This window comes from Triturus cristatus, chromosome 5_2, assembly GCF_964204655.1.
Source record: "Triturus cristatus chromosome 5_2, aTriCri1.1, whole genome shotgun sequence".
NCBI lineage: Eukaryota > Metazoa > Chordata > Amphibia > Caudata > Salamandridae > Triturus > Triturus cristatus.
The window spans coordinates 577,778,659-577,798,737 of NC_140588.1; the positions used below are offsets into that span (position 1 = coordinate 577,778,659).

At 53.4% G+C, this 20,079-nt stretch overlaps 12 non-coding genes across 12 annotated transcripts; 9 read left to right on the forward strand and 3 right to left on the reverse strand.

Moving 5' to 3' along the window:
* The first annotated feature begins 535 nt into the window (after nt 1-535).
* On the forward strand, nt 536-618 carry TRNAL-UAA (transfer RNA leucine (anticodon UAA)). The gene has a single exon. It is a non-coding gene; the product is annotated as a tRNA-Leu (tRNA).
* A 2,137-nt stretch (nt 619-2,755) lies between these two features.
* TRNAL-UAA (transfer RNA leucine (anticodon UAA)) lies at nt 2,756-2,838 on the forward strand. Its single transcript has one exon. It is a non-coding gene; the product is annotated as a tRNA-Leu (tRNA).
* A 2,137-nt stretch (nt 2,839-4,975) lies between these two features.
* TRNAL-UAA (transfer RNA leucine (anticodon UAA)) lies at nt 4,976-5,058 on the forward strand. Its single transcript has one exon. It is a non-coding gene; the product is annotated as a tRNA-Leu (tRNA).
* A 2,143-nt stretch (nt 5,059-7,201) lies between these two features.
* Nucleotides 7,202-7,284, forward strand: TRNAL-UAA (transfer RNA leucine (anticodon UAA)). Its single transcript has one exon. It is a non-coding gene; the product is annotated as a tRNA-Leu (tRNA).
* A 1,126-nt stretch (nt 7,285-8,410) lies between these two features.
* On the reverse strand, nt 8,411-8,482 carry TRNAE-CUC (transfer RNA glutamic acid (anticodon CUC)). Its single transcript has one exon. It is a non-coding gene; the product is annotated as a tRNA-Glu (tRNA).
* Nucleotides 8,483-9,427: 945 nt separating this feature from the next.
* On the forward strand, nt 9,428-9,510 carry TRNAL-UAA (transfer RNA leucine (anticodon UAA)). The gene has a single exon. It is a non-coding gene; the product is annotated as a tRNA-Leu (tRNA).
* Nucleotides 9,511-11,647: 2,137 nt separating this feature from the next.
* Nucleotides 11,648-11,730, forward strand: TRNAL-UAA (transfer RNA leucine (anticodon UAA)). Its single transcript has one exon. It is a non-coding gene; the product is annotated as a tRNA-Leu (tRNA).
* A 1,828-nt stretch (nt 11,731-13,558) lies between these two features.
* On the reverse strand, nt 13,559-13,630 carry TRNAE-UUC (transfer RNA glutamic acid (anticodon UUC)). Its single transcript has one exon. It is a non-coding gene; the product is annotated as a tRNA-Glu (tRNA).
* A 243-nt stretch (nt 13,631-13,873) lies between these two features.
* TRNAL-UAA (transfer RNA leucine (anticodon UAA)) lies at nt 13,874-13,956 on the forward strand. Its single transcript has one exon. It is a non-coding gene; the product is annotated as a tRNA-Leu (tRNA).
* A 2,149-nt stretch (nt 13,957-16,105) lies between these two features.
* TRNAL-UAA (transfer RNA leucine (anticodon UAA)) lies at nt 16,106-16,188 on the forward strand. Its single transcript has one exon. It is a non-coding gene; the product is annotated as a tRNA-Leu (tRNA).
* Nucleotides 16,189-18,016: 1,828 nt separating this feature from the next.
* Nucleotides 18,017-18,088, reverse strand: TRNAE-UUC (transfer RNA glutamic acid (anticodon UUC)). The gene has a single exon. It is a non-coding gene; the product is annotated as a tRNA-Glu (tRNA).
* A 243-nt stretch (nt 18,089-18,331) lies between these two features.
* On the forward strand, nt 18,332-18,414 carry TRNAL-UAA (transfer RNA leucine (anticodon UAA)). The gene has a single exon. It is a non-coding gene; the product is annotated as a tRNA-Leu (tRNA).
* The last annotated feature ends 1,665 nt before the right edge of the window (nt 18,415-20,079 follow it).

Genomic DNA, 20,079 nt, shown 5'->3' on the forward strand with positions numbered 1-20,079 from the left:
GTACTGCACTTTACGCCCACATAGAGCACCTGACTGGGTGGGGGACTGCGTGCGCATGAAGGTGGCTGAGGGCAATGGGAGCAAAGCAACCTGGGACACAGGGGACCCAGCCCCTTTCCTCTGCTTTCGTCTATAGGTCGGGGTGCCTTTTTAAGGACCTTCGATTAAAAAAAGCTGAGCTGCGTGGACAAATTACGCACGTCTACGTCTTAGAGGGATCTTCCCTGACCGGGAATCGAACCCGGGCCGCGGCGGTGAAAGCGCCAAATCCTAGCCACTAGACCACCAGGGAGGAGATGCTCTTGTGAGCCTGCCTTGCTCACTTCCTTATTGTGACTAAGCTAACTCCACTGTATAGATTGCCCATAAAGTACGAGTGGGGAAAAGTTAGGTGTCACACAGTGTGTTTGTCATAAGCAATTACCTTTATCCTCCTGCAAAAGCCTTTTTACTCTGCAATCACCTCTTGCTGGACAGCCTGCGCTGGAGCAGCCAGCATGAAAAGGGAGCTGAGTAAGGCAGGGCCTAGGGTCTCACCAGGGTGGCCGAGTGGTTAAGGCGTTGGACTTAAGATCCAATGGACAGTTGTCCGCATGGGTTCGAGCCCCATCCCTGGTATGGGTTTTCAGCGGGTGTGTAGGAACTTGCAGATGCTTTTGTAAAGCATTTTCCTCTGCCCTCCTCACCCTCCCAGTGCCCTTCCTTAACAGTCCCAATTCACGTCTCAGCTGTGGGGTCTGCTGCTACTCTGCACTTAGCATGGATGCTTCCCAAAGCAATGCAGTGCCACCTACGCAGAGCCCCTGCTTAGAGAAATACACCTCCTATGTCTTTTCCCACTGAAGGGAGCAGGAGGAAGTACTTGCTTCCTGGGGAACATGGGCCTGCCACTGGAATTTGTTAACCCGCCTCTTGCGGATTTCTCCCCTTTCTTTGATTTACACCTGCAGGCTCTCCCTTGCCATCGGAGCAGGATCTGCTGATGCAGGCCCGGCAGGATCAAATGTGCAAAGGCTTGTCCCCAGGCCTCGGGAAAAAATTGAGCAGAGATTCCCACCTCCGCCTCCTCTTGCCTTCCGAACGGGCTTCCAAACGGGCAATGCCCTGACGGGTCCCCCACGCCCCATCCTGCCCATGCCCACACCCCTGTATATGAGGGTGACCCATGTCCCTCACCCTCCATGCTCGAACGGAAGACACGTGTGTCCTGAGGGGAGCGCCAGACAGGCATTTCTCCGGCCAGGCAGACCCCTGCAGCACCCGTTAAGCTCCAAAGCCTGTACATTCCCAAGATGCCACTGGTCACTATGCAAATCAGACAGCCCTGGCCACACCCTCTCCGCCGCTGGGCTCTGCTGCTTTCGGTACGTGCAGCTCAGCTTTTTCTTACCCTGAACCAGACTTCCGTTTCAGCAAAAAGGTGGGTTGCAGTGGGTCCGGGATGCCATTTGGAGACAAAGCCTGCGGCCCTGTCAAAGATGACTTCCTGCCGCACAACATGTGGTCAGAAGCCTACGAAAAGAAGCGCACCTCGGAATACAGAATCTCACTTCCTCAAGAGCCTTGCACAAGAGATTTTCCTCCCGCCGAGGAAAGCAACTCAAAGGGAACCTTGCGAAAATCAAATTAGGAGCCAGATTGCGGGATGCTAGGCAAACTGTTTGTCAGAAAAGCAAATTCATTTTGAGAAGCCCTGACCTGCGGGAAGGAAAAGCATTCAAGGGCAGAAGAATGACTGTTCCCTGACCGGGAATCGAACCCAGGCCGCGGCGGTGAGAGCGCCAAATCCTAACCACTAGACCACCAGGGAACCCACAGCCATACAGCAAAAGTTCCTACACTGCTCTCCTAGTGACAAAGCTCATGGGGGCTGAAAGCATATTTTATTCTACAGCGAATATGAATCAGAACTTGAAAAAACACTCATGATTCCACCAGACTGTTTGTCACTTCCAAGCACAGGCCATCCCCTCCCCCGTGCTACTGAACCGACGAATTCCTGTACAATCGGGATCCCCGGGAAATCACAAGAGGGACACCTAGTGGCCGCTGATAGCTCAAAGACAGCTGGTACACCTTCTCACACCTACCTCGTTATTCAGCTTGCTGGAAGAATACATTGCGAATGACCGATTCAAGAGTGCAAGGGAGAAGAGTGCTCCAAAGTAGATGTATACATCGCAGCCGGGTTTTCCAGCAATTTACCTTTCTGATGAGCTGGTACTGCACTTTACGCCCACATAGAGCACCTGACTGGGTGGGGGACTGCGTGCGCATGAAGGTGGCTGAGGGCAATGGGAGCAAAGCAACCTGGGACACAGGGGACCCAGCCCCTTTCCTCTGCTTTCGTCTATAGGTCGGGGTGCCTTTTTAAGGACCTTCGATTAAAAAAAGCTGAGCTGCGTGGACAAATTACGCACGTCTACGTCTTAGAGGGATCTTCCCTGACCGGGAATCGAACCCGGGCCGCGGCGGTGAAAGCGCCAAATCCTAGCCACTAGACCACCAGGGAGGAGATGCTCTTGTGAGCCTGCCTTGCTCACTTCCTTATTGTGACTAAGCTAACTCCACTGTATAGATTGCCCATAAAGTACGAGTGGGGAAAAGTTAGGTGTCACACAGCGTGTTTGTCATAAGCAATTACCTTTATCCTCCTGCAAAAGCCTTTTTACTCTGCAATCACCTCTTGCTGGACAGCCTGCGCTGGAGCAGCCAGCATGAAAAGGGAGCTAAGTAAGGCAGGGCCTAGGGTCTCACCAGGGTGGCCGAGTGGTTAAGGCGTTGGACTTAAGATCCAATGGACAGTTGTCCGCATGGGTTCGAGCCCCATCCCTGGTATGGGTTTTCAGCGGGTGTGTAGGAACTTGCAGATGCTTTTGTAAAGCATTTTCCTCTGCCCTCCTCACCCTCCCAGTGCCCTTCCTTAACAGTCCCAATTCACGTCTCAGCTGTGGGGTCTGCTGCTACTCTGCACTTAGCATGGATGCTTCCCAAAGCAATGCAGTGCCACCTACGCAGAGCCCCTGCTTAGAGAAATACACCTCCTATGTCTTTTCCCACTGAAGGGAGCAGGAGGAAGTACTTGCTTCCTGGGGAACATGGGCCTGCCACTGGAATTTGTTAACCCGCCTCTTGCGGATTTCTCCCCTTTCTTTGATTTACACCTGCAGGCTCTCCCTTGCCATCGGAGCAGGATCTGCTGATGCAGGCCCGGCTGGATCAAATGTGCAAAGGCTTGTCCCCAGGCCTCGGGAAAAAATTGAGCAGAGATTCCCGCCTCCGCCTCCTCTTGCCTTCCGAACGGGCTTCCAAAGGGGCAATGCCCTGACGGGTCCCCCACGCCCCATCCTGCCCATGCCCACACCCCTGTATATGAGGGTGACCCATGTCCCTCACCCTACATGCTCGAACGGAAGACACGTGTGTCCTGAGGGGAGCGCCAGACAGGCATTTCTCCGGCCAGGCAGACCCCTGCAGCACCCGTTAAGCTCCAAAGCCTGTACATTCCCAAGATGCCACTGGTCACTATGCAAATCAGACAGCCCTGGCCACACCCTCTCCGCCGCTGGGCTCTGCTGCTTTCGGTACGTGCAGCTCAGCTTTTTCTTACCCTGAACCAGACTTCCGTTTCAGCAAAAAGGTGGGTTGCAGTGGGTCCGGGATGCCATTTGGAGACAAAGCCTGCGGCCCTGTCAAAGATGACTTCCTGCCGCACAACATGTGGTCAGAAGCCTACGAAAAGAAGCGCACCTCGGAATACAGAATCTCACTTCCTCAAGAGCCTTGCACAAGAGATTTTCCTCCCGCCGAGGAAAGCAACTCAAAGGGAACCTTGCGAAAATCAAATTAGGAGCCAGATTGCGGGATGCTAGGCAAACTGTTTGTCAGAAAAGCAAATTCATTTTGAGAAGCCCTGACCTGCGGGAAGGAAAAGCATTCAAGGGCAGAAGAAGGACTGTTCCCTGACCGGGAATCGAACCCAGGCCGCGGCGGTGAGAGCGCCAAATCCTAACCACTAGACCACCAGGGAACCCACAGCCATACAGCAAAAGTTCCTACACTGCTCTCCTAGTGACAAAGCTCATGGGGGCTGAAAGCATATTTTATTCTACAGCGAATATGAATCAGAACTTGAAAAAACACTCATGATTCCACCAGACTGTTTGTCACTTCCAAGCACAGGCCATCCCCTCCCCCGTGCTACTGAACCGACGAATTCCTGTACAATCGGGATCCCCGGGAAATCACAAGAGGGACACCTAGTGGCCGCTGATAGCTCAAAGACAGCTGGTACACCTTCTCACACCTACCTCGTTATTCAGCTTGCTGGAAGAATACATTGCGAATGACCGATTCAAGAGTGCAAGGGAGAAGAGTGCTCCAAAGTAGATGTATACATCGCAGCCGGGTTTTCCAGCAATTTACCTTTCTGATGAGCTGGTACTGCACTTTACGCCCACATAGAGCACCTGACTGGGTGGGGGACTGCGTGCGCATGAAGGTGGCTGAGGGCAATGGGAGCAAAGCAACCTGGGACACAGGGGACCCAGCCCCTTTCCTCTGCTTTCGTCTATAGGTCGGGGTGCCTTTTTAAGGACCTTCGATTAAAAAAAGCTGAGCTGCGTGGACAAATTACGCACGTCTACGTCTTAGAGGGATCTTCCCTGACCGGGAATCGAACCCGGGCCGCGGCGGTGAAAGCGCCAAATCCTAGCCACTAGACCACCAGGGAGGAGATGCTCTTGTGAGCCTGCCTTGCTCACTTCCTTATTGTGACTAAGCTAACTCCACTGTATAGATTGCCCATAAAGTACGAGTGGGGAAAAGTTAGGTGTCACACAGCGTGTTTGTCATAAGCAATTACCTTTATCCTCCTGCAAAAGCCTTTTTACTCTGCAATCACCTCTTGCTGGACAGCCTGCGCTGGAGCAGCCAGCATGAAAAGGGAGCTGAGTAAGGCAGGGCCTAGGGTCTCACCAGGGTGGCCGAGTGGTTAAGGCGTTGGACTTAAGATCCAATGGACAGTTGTCCGCATGGGTTCGAGCCCCATCCCTGGTATGGGTTTTCAGCGGGTGTGTAGGAACTTGCAGATGCTTTTGTAAAGCATTTTCCTCTGCCCTCCTCACCCTCCCAGTGCCCTTCCTTAACAGTCCCAATTCACGTCTCAGCTGTGGGGTCTGCTGCTACTCTGCACTTAGCATGGATGCTTCCCAAAGCAATGCAGTGCCACCTACGCAGAGCCCCTGCTTAGAGAAATACACCTCCTATGTCTTTTCCCACTGAAGGGAGCAGGAGGAAGTACTTGCTTCCTGGGGAACATGGGCCTGCCACTGGAATTTGTTAACCCGCCTCTTGCGGATTTCTCCCCTTTCTTTGATTTACACCTGCAGGCTCTCCCTTGCCATCGGAGCAGGATCTGCTGATGCAGGCCCGGCTGGATCAAATGTGCAAAGGCTTGTCCCCAGGCCTCGGGAAAAAATTGAGCAGAGATTCCCGCCTCCGCCTCCGCCTCCTCTTGCCTTCCGAACGGGCTTCCAAACGGGCAATGCCCTGACGGGTCCCCCACGCCCCATCCTGCCCATGCCCACACCCCTGTATATGAGGGTGACCCATGTCCCTCACCCTCCATGCTCGAACGGAAGACACGTGTGTCCTGAGGGGAGCGCCAGACAGGCATTTCTCCGGCCAGGCAGACCCCTGCAGCACCCGTTAAGCTCCAAAGCCTGTACATTCCCAAGATGCCACTGGTCACTATGCAAATCAGACAGCCCTGGCCACACCCTCTCCGCCGCTGGGCTCTGCTGCTTTCGGTACGTGCAGCTCAGCTTTTTCTTACCCTGAACCAGACTTCCGTTTCAGCAAAAAGGTGGGTTGCAGTGGGTCCGGGATGCCATTTGGAGACAAAGCCTGCGGCCCTGTCAAAGATGACTTCCTGCCGCACAACATGTGGTCAGAAGCCTACGAAAAGAAGCGCACCTCGGAATACAGAATCTCACTTCCTCAAGAGCCTTGCACAAGAGATTTTCCTCCCGCCGAGGAAAGCAACTCAAAGGGAACCTTGCGAAAATCAAATTAGGAGCCAGATTGCGGGATGCTAGGCAAACTGTTTGTCAGAAAAGCAAATTCATTTTGAGAAGCCCTGACCTGCGGGAAGGAAAAGCATTCAAGGGCAGAAGAAGGACTGTTCCCTGACCGGGAATCGAACCCAGGCCGCGGCGGTGAGAGCGCCAAATCCTAACCACTAGACCACCAGGGAACCCACAGCCATACAGCAAAAGTTCCTACACTGCTCTCCTAGTGACAAAGCTCATGGGGGCTGAAAGCATATTTTATTCTACAGCGAATATGAATCAGAACTTGAAAAAACACTCATGATTCCACCAGACTGTTTGTCACTTCCAAGCACAGGCCATCCCCTCCCCCGTGCTACTGAACCGACGAATTCCTGTACAATCGGGATCCCCGGGAAATCACAAGAGGGACACCTAGTGGCCGCTGATAGCTCAAAGACAGCTGGTACACCTTCTCACACCTACCTCGTTATTCAGCTTGCTGGAAGAATACATTGCGAATGACCGATTCAAGAGTGCAAGGGAGAAGAGTGCTCCAAAGTAGATGTATACATCGCAGCCGGGTTTTCCAGCAATTTACCTTTCTGATGAGCTGGTACTGCACTTTACGCCCACATAGAGCACCTGACTGGGTGGGGGACTGCGTGCGCATGAAGGTGGCTGAGGGCAATGGGAGCAAAGCAACCTGGGACACAGGGGACCCAGCCCCTTTCCTCTGCTTTCGTCTATAGGTCGGGGTGCCTTTTTAAGGACCTTCGATTAAAAAAAGCTGAGCTGCGTGGACAAATTACGCACGTCTACGTCTTAGAGGGATCTTCCCTGACCGGGAATCGAACCCGGGCCGCGGCGGTGAAAGCGCCAAATCCTAGCCACTAGACCACCAGGGAGGAGATGCTCTTGTGAGCCTGCCTTGCTCACTTCCTTATTGTGACTAAGCTAACTCCACTGTATAGATTGCCCATAAAGTACGAGTGGGGAAAAGTTAGGTGTCACACAGCGTGTTTGTCATAAGCAATTACCTTTATCCTCCTGCAAAAGCCTTTTTACTCTGCAATCACCTCTTGCTGGACAGCCTGCGCTGGAGCAGCCAGCATGAAAAGGGAGCTGAGTAAGGCAGGGCCTAGGGTCTCACCAGGGTGGCCGAGTGGTTAAGGCGTTGGACTTAAGATCCAATGGACAGTTGTCCGCATGGGTTCGAGCCCCATCCCTGGTATGGGTTTTCAGCGGGTGTGTAGGAACTTGCAGATGCTTTTGTAAAGCATTTTCCTCTGCCCTCCTCACCCTCCCAGTGCCCTTCCTTAACAGTCCCAATTCACGTCTCAGCTGTGGGGTCTGCTGCTACTCTGCACTTAGCATGGATGCTTCCCAAAGCAATGCAGTGCCACCTACGCAGAGCCCCTGCTTAGAGAAATACACCTCCTATGTCTTTTCCCACTGAAGGGAGCAGGAGGAAGTACTTGCTTCCTGGGGAACATGGGCCTGCCACTGGAATTTGTTAACCCGCCTCTTGCGGATTTCTCCCCTTACTTTGATTTACACCTGCAGGCTCTCCCTTGCCATCGGAGCAGGATCTGCTGATGCAGGCCCGGCTGGATCAAATGTGCAAAGGCTTGTCCCCAGGCCTCGGGAAAAAATTGAGCAGAGATTCCCGCCTCCGCCTCCGCCTCCTCTTGCCTTCCGAACGGGCTTCCAAACGGGCAATGCCCTGACGGGTCCCCCACGCCCCATCCTGCCCATGCCCACACCCCTGTATATGAGGGTGACCCATGTCCCTCACCCTCCATGCTCGAACGGAAGACACGTGTGTCCTGAGGGGAGCGCCAGACAGGCATTTCTCCACCAAGGCAGACCCCTGCAGCACCCGTTAAGCTCCAAAGCCTGTACATTCCCAAGATGCCACTGGTCACTATGCAAATCAGACAGCCCTGGCCACACCCTCTCCGCCGCTGGGCTCTGCTGCTTTCGGTACGTGCAGCTCAGCTTTTTCTTACCCTGAACCAGACTTCCGTTTCAGCAAAAAGGTGGGTTGCAGTGGGTCCGGGATGCCATTTGGAGACAAAGCCTGCGGCCCTGTCAAAGATGACTTCCTGCCGCACAACATGTGGTCAGAAGCCTACGAAAAGAAGCGCACCTCGGAATACAGAATCTCACTTCCTCAAGAGCCTTGCACAAGAGATTTTCCTCCCGCCGAGGAAAGCAACTCAAAGGGAACCTTGCGAAAATCAAATTAGGAGCCAGATTGCGGGATGCTAGGCAAACTGTTTGTCAGAAAAGCAAATTCATTTTGAGAAGCCCTGACCTGCGGGAAGGAAAAGCATTCAAGGGCAGAAGAAGGACTGTTCCCTGACCGGGAATCGAACCCGGGCCGCGGCGGTGAGAGCGCCAAATCCTAACCACTAGACCACCAGGGAACCCACAGCCATACAGCAAAAGTTCCTACACTGCTCTCCTAGTGACAAAGCTCATGGGGGCTGAAAGCATATTTTATTCTACAGCGAATATGAATCAGAACTTGAAAAAACACTCATGATTCCACCAGACTGTTTGTCACTTCCAAGCACAGGCCATCCCCTCCCCCGTGCTACTGAACCGACGAATTCCTGTACAATCGGGATCCCCGGGAAATCACAAGAGGGACACCTAGTGGCCGCTGATAGCTCAAAGACAGCTGGTACACCTTCTCACACCTACCTCGTTATTCAGCTTGCTGGAAGAATACATTGCGAATGACCGATTCAAGAGTGCAAGGGAGAAGAGTGCTCCAAAGTAGATGTATACATCGCAGCCGGGTTTTCCAGCAATTTACCTTTCTGATGAGCTGGTACTGCACTTTACGCCCACATAGAGCACCTGACTGGGTGGGGGACTGCGTGCGCATGAAGGTGGCTGAGGGCAATGGGAGCAAAGCAACCTGGGACACAGGGGACCCAGCCCCTTTCCTCTGCTTTCGTCTATAGGTCGGGGTGCCTTTTTAAGGACCTTCGATTAAAAAAAGCTGAGCTGCGTGGACAAATTACGCACGTCTACGTCTTAGAGGGATCTTCCCTGACCGGGAATCGAACCCGGGCCGCGGCGGTGAAAGCGCCAAATCCTAGCCACTAGACCACCAGGGAGGAGATGCTCTTGTGAGCCTGCCTTGCTCACTTCCTTATTGTGACTAAGCTAACTCCACTGTATAGATTGCCCATAAAGTACGAGTGGGGAAAAGTTAGGTGTCACACAGTGTGTTTGTCATAAGCAATTACCTTTATCCTCCTGCAAAAGCCTTTTTACTCTGCAATCACCTCTTGCTGGACAGCCTGCGCTGGAGCAGCCAGCATGAAAAGGGAGCTGAGTAAGGCAGGGCCTAGGGTCTCACCAGGGTGGCCGAGTGGTTAAGGCGTTGGACTTAAGATCCAATGGACAGTTGTCCGCATGGGTTCGAGCCCCATCCCTGGTATGGGTTTTCAGCGGGTGTGTAGGAACTTGCAGATGCTTTTGTAAAGCATTTTCCTCTGCCCTCCTCACCCTCCCAGTGCCCTTCCTTAACAGTCCCAATTCACGTCTCAGCTGTGGGGTCTGCTGCTACTCTGCACTTAGCATGGATGCTTCCCAAAGCAATGCAGTGCCACCTACGCAGAGCCCCTGCTTAGAGAAATACACCTCCTATGTCTTTTCCCACTGAAGGGAGCAGGAGGAAGTACTTGCTTCCTGGGGAACATGGGCCTGCCACTGGAATTTGTTAACCCGCCTCTTGCGGATTTCTCCCCTTTCTTTGATTTACACCTGCAGGCTCTCCCTTGCCATCGGAGCAGGATCTGCTGATGCAGGCCCGGCTGGATCAAATGTGCAAAGGCTTGTCCCCAGGCCTCGGGAAAAAATTGAGCAGAGATTCCCGCCTCCGCCTCCTCTTGCCTTCCGAACGGGCTTCCAAAGGGGCAATGCCCTGACGGGTCCCCCACGCCCCATCCTGCCCATGCCCACACCCCTGTATATGAGGGTGACCCATGTCCCTCACCCTCCATGCTCGAACGGAAGACACGTGTGTCCTGAGGGGAGCGCCAGACAGGCATTTCTCCGGCCAGGCAGACCCCTGCAGCACCCGTTAAGCTCCAAAGCCTGTACATTCCCAAGATGCCACTGGTCACTATGCAAATCAGACAGCCCTGGCCACACCCTCTCCGCCGCTGGGCTCTGCTGCTTTCGGTACGTGCAGCTCAGCTTTTTCTTACCCTGAACCAGACTTCCGTTTCAGCAAAAAGGTGGGTTGCAGTGGGTCCGGGATGCCATTTGGAGACAAAGCCTGCGGCCCTGTCAAAGATGACTTCCTGCCGCACAACATGTGGTCAGAAGCCTACGAAAAGAAGCGCACCTCGGAATACAGAATCTCACTTCCTCAAGAGCCTTGCACAAGAGATTTTCCTCCCGCCGAGGAAAGCAACTCAAAGGGAACCTTGCGAAAATCAAATTAGGAGCCAGATTGCGGGATGCTAGGCAAACTGTTTGTCAGAAAAGCAAATTCATTTTGAGAAGCCCTGACCTGCGGGAAGGAAAAGCATTCAAGGGCAGAAGAAGGACTGTTCCCTGACCGGGAATCGAACCCAGGCCGCGGCGGTGAGAGCGCCGAATCCTAACCACTAGACCACCAGGGAACCCACAGCCATACTGCAAAAGTTCCTACACTGCTCTCCTAGTGACAAAGCTCATGGGGGCTGAAAGCATATTTTATTCTACAGCGAATATGAATCAGAACTTGAAAAAACACTCATGATTCCACCAGACTGTTTGTCACTTCCAAGCACAGGCCATCCCCTCCCCCGTGCTACTGAACCGACGAATTCCTGTACAATCGGGATCCCCGGGAAATCACAAGAGGGACACCTAGTGGCCGCTGATAGCTCAAAGACAGCTGGTACACCTTCTCACACCTACCTCGTTATTCAGCTTGCTGGAAGAATACATTGCGAATGACCGATTCAAGAGTGCAAGGGAGAAGAGTGCTCCAAAGTAGATGTATACATCGCAGCCGGGTTTTCCAGCAATTTACCTTTCTGATGAGCTGGTACTGCACTTTACGCCCACATAGAGCACCTGACTGGGTGGGGGACTGCGTGCGCATGAAGGTGGCTGAGGGCAATGGGAGCAAAGCAACCTGGGACACAGGGGACCCAGCCCCTTTCCTCTGCTTTCGTCTATAGGTCGGGGTGCCTTTTTAAGGACCTTCGATTAAAAAAAGCTGAGCTGCGTGGACAAATTACGCACGTCTACGTCTTAGAGGGATCTTCCCTGACCGGGAATCGAACCCGGGCCGCGGCGGTGAAAGCGCCAAATCCTAGCCACTAGACCACCAGGGAGGAGATGCTCTTGTGAGCCTGCCTTGCTCACTTCCTTATTGTGACTAAGCTAACTCCACTGTATAGATTGCCCATAAAGTACGAGTGGGGAAAAGTTAGGTGTCACACAGTGTGTTTGTCATAAGCAATTACCTTTATCCTCCTGCAAAAGCCTTTTTACTCTGCAATCACCTCTTGCTGGACAGCCTGCGCTGGAGCAGCCAGCATGAAAAGGGAGCTGAGTAAGGCAGGGCCTAGGGTCTCACCAGGGTGGCCGAGTGGTTAAGGCGTTGGACTTAAGATCCAATGGACAGTTGTCCGCATGGGTTCGAGCCCCATCCCTGGTATGGGTTTTCAGCGGGTGTGTAGGAACTTGCAGATGCTTTTGTAAAGCATTTTCCTCTGCCCTCCTCACCCTCCCAGTGCCCTTCCTTAACAGTCCCAATTCACGTCTCAGCTGTGGGGTCTGCTGCTACTCTGCACTTAGCATGGATGCTTCCCAAAGCAATGCAGTGCCACCTACGCAGAGCCCCTGCTTAGGGAAATACACCTCCTATGTCTTTTCCCACTGAAGGGAGCAGGAGGAAGTACTTGCTTCCTGGGGAACATGGGCCTGCCACTGGAATTTGTTAACCCGCCTCTTGCGGATTTCTCCCCTTTCTTTGATTTACACCTGCAGGCTCTCCCTTGCCATCGGAGCAGGATCTGCTGATGCAGGCCCGGCTGGATCAAATGTGCAAAGGCTTGTCCCCAGGCCTCGGGAAAAAATTGAGCAGAGATTCCCGCCTCCGCCTCCGCCTCCTCTTGCCTTCCGAACGGGCTTCCAAACGGGCAATGCCCTGACGGGTCCCCCACGCCCCATCCTGCCCATGCCCACACCCCTGTATATGAGGGTGACCCATGTCCCTCACCCTCCATGCTCGAACGGAAGACACGTGTGTCCTGAGGGGAGCGCCAGACAGGCATTTCTCCGGCCAGGCAGACCCCTGCAGCACCCGTTAGGCTCCAAAGCCTGTACATTCCCAAGATGCCACTGGTCACTATGCAAATCAGACAGCCCTGGCCACACCCTCTCCGCCGCTGGGCTCTGCTGCTTTCGGTACGTGCAGCTCAGCTTTTTCTTACCCTGAACCAGACTTCCGTTTCAGCAAAAAGGTGGGTTGCAGTGGGTCCGGGATGCCATTTGGAGACAAAGCCTGCGGCCCTGTCAAAGATGACTTCCTGCCGCACACCATGTGGTCAGAAGCCTACGAAAAGAAGCGCACCTCGGAATACAGAATCTCACTTCCTCAAGAGCCTTGCACAAGAGATTTTCCTCCCGCCGAGGAAAGCAACTCAAAGGGAACCTTGCGAAAATCAAATTAGGAGCCAGATTGCGGGATGCTAGGCAAACTGTTTGTCAGAAAAGCAAATTCATTTTGAGAAGCCCTGACCTGCGGGAAGGAAAAGCATTCAAGGGCAGAAGAAGGACTGTTTCCTGACCGGGAATCGAACCCGGGCCGCGGCGGTGAGAGCGCCGAATCCTAACCACTAGACCACCAGGGAACCCACAGCCATACAGCAAAAGTTCCTACACTGCTCTCCTAGTGACAAAGCTCATGGGGGCTGAAAGCATATTTTATTCTACAGCGAATATGAATCAGAACTTGAAAAAACACTCATGATTCCACCAGACTATTTGTCACTTCCAAGCACAGGCCATCCCCTCCCCCGTGCCACTGAACCGACGAATTCCTGTACAATCGGGATCCCCGGGAAATCACAAGAGGGACACCTAGTGGCCGCTGATAGCTCAAAGACAGCTGGTACACCTTCTCACACCTACCTCGTTATTCAGCTTGCTGGAAGAATACATTGCGAATGACCGATTCAAGAGTGCAAGGGAGAAGAGTGCTCCAAAGTAGATGTATACATCGCAGCCGGGTTTTCCAGCAATTTACCTTTATGATGAGCTGGTACTGCACTTTACGCCCACATAGAGCACCTGACTGGGTGGGGGACTGCGTGCGCATGAAGGTGGCTGAGGGCAATGGGAGCAAAGCAACCTGGGACACAGGGGACCCAGCCCCTTTCCTCTGCTTTCGTCTATAGGTCGGGGTGCCTTTTTAAGGACCTTCGATTAAAAAAAGCTGAGCTGCGTGGACAAATTACGCACGTCTACGTCTTAGAGGGATCTTCCCTGACCGGGAATCGAACCCGGGCCGCGGCGGTGAAAGCGCCGAATCCTAGCCACTAGACCACCAGGGAGGAGATGCTCTTGTGAGCCTGCCTTGCTCACTTCCTTATTGTGACTAAGCTAACTCCACTGTATAGATTGCCCATAAAGTACGAGTGGGGAAAAGTTAGGTGTCACACAGTGTGTTTGTCGTAAGCAATTACCTTTATCCTCCTGCAAAAGCCTTTTTACTCTGCAATCACCTCTTGCTGGACAGCCTGCGCTGGAGCAGCCAGCATGAAAAGGGAGCTGAGTAAGGCAGGGCCTAGGGTCTCACCAGGGTGGCCGAGTGGTTAAGGCGTTGGACTTAAGATCCAATGGACAGTTGTCCGCATGGGTTCGAGCCCCATCCCTGGTATGGGTTTTCAGCGGGTGTGTAGGAACTTGCAGATGCTTTTTTAAAGCATTTTCCTCTGCCCTCCTCACCCTCCCAGTGCCCTTCCTTAACAGTCCCAATTCACGTCTCAGCTGTGGGGTCTGCTGCTACTCTGCACTTAGCATGGATGCTTCCCAAAGCAATGCAGTGCCACCTACGCAGAGCCCCTGCTTAGAGAAATACACCTCCTATGTCTTTTCCCACTGAAGGGAGCAGGAGGAAGTACTTGCTTCCTGGGGAACATGGGCCTGCCACTGGAATTTGTTAACCCGCCTCTTGCGGATTTCTCCCCTTTCTTTGATTTACACCTGCAGGCTCTCCCTTGCCATCGGAGCAGGATCTGCTGATGCAGGCCCGGCAGGATCAAATGTGCAAAGGCTTGTCCCCAGGCCTCGGGAAAAAATTGAGCAGAGATTCCCGCCTCCGCCTCCGCCTCCGCCTCCTCTTGCCTTCCGAACGGGCTTCCAAACGGGCAATGCCCTGACGGGTCCCCCACGCCCCATCCTGCCCATGCCCACACCCCTGTATATGAGGGTGACCCATGTCCCTCACCCTCCATGCTCGAACGGAAGACACGTGTGTCCTGAGGGGAGCGCCAGACAGACATTTCTCCGGCCAGGCAGACCCCTGCAGCACCCGTTAGGCTCCAAAGCCTGTACATTCCCAAGATGCCACTGGTCACTATGCAAATCAGACAGCCCTGGCCACACCCTCTCCGCCGCTGGGCTCTGCTGCTTTCGGTACGTGCAGCTCAGCTTTTTCTTACCCTGAACCAGACTTCCGTTTCAGCAAAAAGGTGGGTTGCAGTGGGTCCGGGATGCCATTTGGAGACAAAGCCTGCGGCCCTGTCAAAGATGACTTCCTGCCGCACACCATGTGGTCAGAAGCCTACGAAAAGAAGCGCACCTCGGAATACAGAATCTCACTTCCTCAAGAGCCTTGCACAAGAGATTTTCCTCCCGCCGAGGAAAGCAACTCAAAGGGAACCTTGCGAAAATCAAATTAGGAGCCAGATTGCGGGATGCTAGGCAAACTGTTTGTCAGAAAAGCAAATTCATTTTGAGAAGCCCTGACCTGCGGGAAGGAAAAGCATTCAAGGGCAGAAGAAGGACTGTTTCCTGACCGGGAATCGAACCCGGGCCGCGGCGGTGAGAGCGCCGAATCCTAACCACTAGACCACCAGGGAACCCACAGCCATACAGCAAAAGTTCCTACACTACTCTCCTAGTGACAAAGCTCATGGGGGCTGAAAGCATATTTTATTCTACAGCGAATATGAATCAGAACTTGAAAAAACACTCATGATTCCACCAGACTGTTTGTCACTTCCAAGCACAGGCCATCCCCTCCCCCATGCCACTGAACCGACGAATTCCTGTACAATCGGGATCCCCGGGAAATCACAAGAGGGACACCTAGTGGCCGCTGATAGCTCAAAGACAGCTGGTACACCTTCTCACACCTACCTCGTTATTCAGCTTGCTGGAAGAATACATTGCGAATGACCGATTCAAGAGTGCAAGGGAGAAGAGTGCTCCAAAGTAGATGTATACATCGCAGCCGGGTTTTCCAGCAATTTACCTTTCTGATGAGCTGGTACTGCACTTTACGCCCACATAGAGCACCTGACTGGGTGGGGGACTGCGTGCGCATGAAGGTGGCTGAGGGCAATGGGAGCAAAGCAACCTGGGACACAGGGGACCCAGCCCCTTTCCTCTGCTTTCGTCTATAGGTCGGGGTGCCTTTTTAAGGACCTTCGATTAAAAAAAGCTGAGCTGCGTGGACAAATTACGCACGTCTACGTCTTAGAGGGATCTTCCCTGACCGGGAATCGAACCCGGGCCGCGGCGGTGAAAGCGCCAAATCCTAGCCACTAGACCACCAGGGAGGAGATGCTCTTGTGAGCCTGCCTTGCTCACTTCCTTATTGTGACTAAGCTAACTCCACTGTATAGATTGCCCATAAAGTACGAGTGGGGAAAAGTTAGGTGTCACACAGTGTGTTTGTCATAAGCAATTACCTTTATCCTCCTGCAAAAGCCTTTTTACTCTGCAATCACCTCTTGCTGGACAGCCTGCGCTGGAGCAGCCAGCATGAAAAGGGAGCTGAGTAAGGCAGGGCCTAGGGTCTCACCAGGGTGGCCGAGTGGTTAAGGCGTTGGACTTAAGATCCAATGGACAGTTGTCCGCATGGGTTCGAGCCCCATCCCTGGTATGGGTTTTCAGCGGGTGTGTAGGAACTTGCAGATGCTTTTGTAAAGCATTTTCCTCTGCCCTCCTCACCCTCCCAGTGCCCTTCCTTAACAGTCCCAATTCACGTCTCAGCTGTGGGGTCTGCTGCTACTCTGCACTTAGCATGGATGCTTCCCAAAGCAATGCAGTGCCACCTACGCAGAGCCCCTGCTTAGGGAAATACACCTCCTATGTCTTTTCCCACTGAAGGGAGCAGGAGGAAGTACTTGCTTCCTGGGGAACATGGGCCTGCCACTGGAATTTGTTAACCCGCCTCTTGCGGATTTCTCCCCTTTCTTTGATTTACACCTGCAGGCTCTCCCTTGCCATCGGAGCAGGATCTGCTGATGCAGGCCCGGCTGGATCAAATGTGCAAAGGCTTGTCCCCAGGCCTCGGGAAAAAATTGAGCAGAGATTCCCGCCTCCGCCTCCGCCTCCTCTTGCCTTCCGAACGGGCTTCCAAACGGGCAATGCCCTGACGGGTCCCCCACGCCCCATCCTGCCCATGCCCACACCCCTGTATATGAGGGTGACCCATGTCCCTCACCCTCCATGCTCGAACGGAAGACACGTGTGTCCTGAGGGGAGCGCCAGACAGGCATTTCTCCGGCCAGGCAGACCCCTGCAGCACCCGTTAGGCTCCAAAGCCTGTACATTCCCAAGATGCCACTGGTCACTATGCAAATCAGACAGCCCTGGCCACACCCTCTCCGCCGCTGGGCTCTGCTGCTTTCGGTACGTGCAGCTCAGCTTTTTCTTACCCTGAACCAGACTTCCGTTTCAGCAAAAAGGTGGGTTGCAGTGGGTCCGGGATGCCATTTGGAGACAAAGCCTGCGGCCCTGTCAAAGATGACTTCCTGCCGCACACCATGTGGTCAGAAGCCTACGAAAAGAAGCGCACCTCGGAATACAGAATCTCACTTCCTCAAGAGCCTTGCACAAGAGATTTTCCTCCCGCCGAGGAAAGCAACTCAAAGGGAACCTTGCGAAAATCAAATTAGGAGCCAGATTGCGGGATGCTAGGCAAACTGTTTGTCAGAAAAGCAAATTCATTTTGAGAAGCCCTGACCTGCGGGAAGGAAAAGCATTCAAGGGCAGAAGAAGGACTGTTTCCTGACCGGGAATCGAACCCGGGCCGCGGCGGTGAGAGCGCCGAATCCTAACCACTAGACCACCAGGGAACCCACAGCCATACAGCAAAAGTTCCTACACTGCTCTCCTAGTGACAAAGCTCATGGGGGCTGAAAGCATATTTTATTCTACAGCGAATATGAATCAGAACTTGAAAAAACACTCATGATTCCACCAGACTATTTGTCACTTCCAAGCACAGGCCATCCCCTCCCCCGTGCCACTGAACCGACGAATTCCTGTACAATCGGGATCCCCGGGAAATCACAAGAGGGACACCTAGTGGCCGCTGATAGCTCAAAGACAGCTGGTACACCTTCTCACACCTACCTCGTTATTCAGCTTGCTGGAAGAATACATTGCGAATGACCGATTCAAGAGTGCAAGGGAGAAGAGTGCTCCAAAGTAGATGTATACATCGCAGCCGGGTTTTCCAGCAATTTACCTTTATGATGAGCTGGTACTGCACTTTACGCCCACATAGAGCACCTGACTGGGTGGGGGACTGCGTGCGCATGAAGGTGGCTGAGGGCAATGGGAGCAAAGCAACCTGGGACACAGGGGACCCAGCCCCTTTCCTCTGCTTTCGTCTATAGGTCGGGGTGCCTTTTTAAGGACCTTCGATTAAAAAAAGCTGAGCTGCGTGGACAAATTACGCACGTCTACGTCTTAGAGGGATCTTCCCTGACCGGGAATCGAACCCGGGCCGCGGCGGTGAAAGCGCCGAATCCTAGCCACTAGACCACCAGGGAGGAGATGCTCTTGTGAGCCTGCCTTGCTCACTTCCTTATTGTGACTAAGCTAACTCCACTGTATAGATTGCCCATAAAGTACGAGTGGGGAAAAGTTAGGTGTCACACAGTGTGTTTGTCGTAAGCAATTACCTTTATCCTCCTGCAAAAGCCTTTTTACTCTGCAATCACCTCTTGCTGGACAGCCTGCGCTGGAGCAGCCAGCATGAAAAGGGAGCTGAGTAAGGCAGGGCCTAGGGTCTCACCAGGGTGGCCGAGTGGTTAAGGCGTTGGACTTAAGATCCAATGGACAGTTGTCCGCATGGGTTCGAGCCCCATCCCTGGTATGGGTTTTCAGCGGGTGTGTAGGAACTTGCAGATGCTTTTTTAAAGCATTTTCCTCTGCCCTCCTCACCCTCCCAGTGCCCTTCCTTAACAGTCCCAATTCACGTCTCAGCTGTGGGGTCTGCTGCTACTCTGCACTTAGCATGGATGCTTCCCAAAGCAATGCAGTGCCACCTACGCAGAGCCCCTGCTTAGAGAAATACACCTCCTATGTCTTTTCCCACTGAAGGGAGCAGGAGGAAGTACTTGCTTCCTGGGGAACATGGGCCTGCCACTGGAATTTGTTAACCCGCCTCTTGCGGATTTCTCCCCTTTCTTTGATTTACACCTGCAGGCTCTCCCTTGCCATCGGAGCAGGATCTGCTGATGCAGGCCCGGCAGGATCAAATGTGCAAAGGCTTGTCCCCAGGCCTCGGGAAAAAATTGAGCAGAGATTCCCGCCTCCGCCTCCGCCTCCGCCTCCTCTTGCCTTCCGAACGGGCTTCCAAACGGGCAATGCCCTGACGGGTCCCCCACGCCCCATCCTGCCCATGCCCACACCCCTGTATATGAGGGTGACCCATGTCCCTCACCCTCCATGCTCGAACGGAAGACACGTGTGTCCTGAGGGGAGCGCCAGACAGACATTTCTCCGGCCAGGCAGACCCCTGCAGCACCCGTTAGGCTCCAAAGCCTGTACATTCCCAAGATGCCACTGGTCACTATGCAAATCAGACAGCCCTGGCCACACCCTCTCCGCCGCTGGGCTCTGCTGCTTTCGGTACGTGCAGCTCAGCTTTTTCTTACCCTGAACCAGACTTCCGTTTCAGCAAAAAGGTGGGTTGCAGTGGGTCCGGGATGCCATTTGGAGACAAAGCCTGCGGCCCTGTCAAAGATGACTTCCTGCCGCACACCATGTGGTCAGAAGCCTACGAAAAGAAGCGCACCTCGGAATACAGAATCTCACTTCCTCAAGAGCCTTGCACAAGAGATTTTCCTCCCGCCGAGGAAAGCAACTCAAAGGGAACCTTGCGAAAATCAAATTAGGAGCCAGATTGCGGGATGCTAGGCAAACTGTTTGTCAGAAAAGCAAATTCATTTTGAGAAGCCCTGACCTGCGGGAAGGAAAAGCATTCAAGGGCAGAAGAAGGACTGTTTCCTGACCGGGAATCGAACCCGGGCCGCGGCGGTGAGAGCGCCGAATCCTAACCACTAGACCACCAGGGAACCCACAGCCATACAGCAAAAGTTCCTACACTACTCTCCTAGTGACAAAGCTCATGGGGGCTGAAAGCATATTTTATTCTACAGCGAATATGAATCAGAACTTGAAAAAACACTCATGATTCCACCAGACTGTTTGTCACTTCCAAGCACAGGCCATCCCCTCCCCCATGCCACTGAACCGACGAATTCCTGTACAATCGGGATCCCCGGGAAATCACAAGAGGGACACCTAGTGGCCGCTGATAGCTCAAAGACAGCTGGTACACCTTCTCACACATACCTCGTTATTCAGCTTGCTGGAAGAATACATTGCGAATGACCGATTCAAGAGTGCAAGGGAGAAGAGTGCTCCAAAGTAGATGTATACATCGCAGCCGGGTTTTCCAGCAATTTACCTTTCTGATGAGCTGGTACTGCACTTTACGCCCACATAGAGCACCTGACTGGGTGGGGGACTGCGT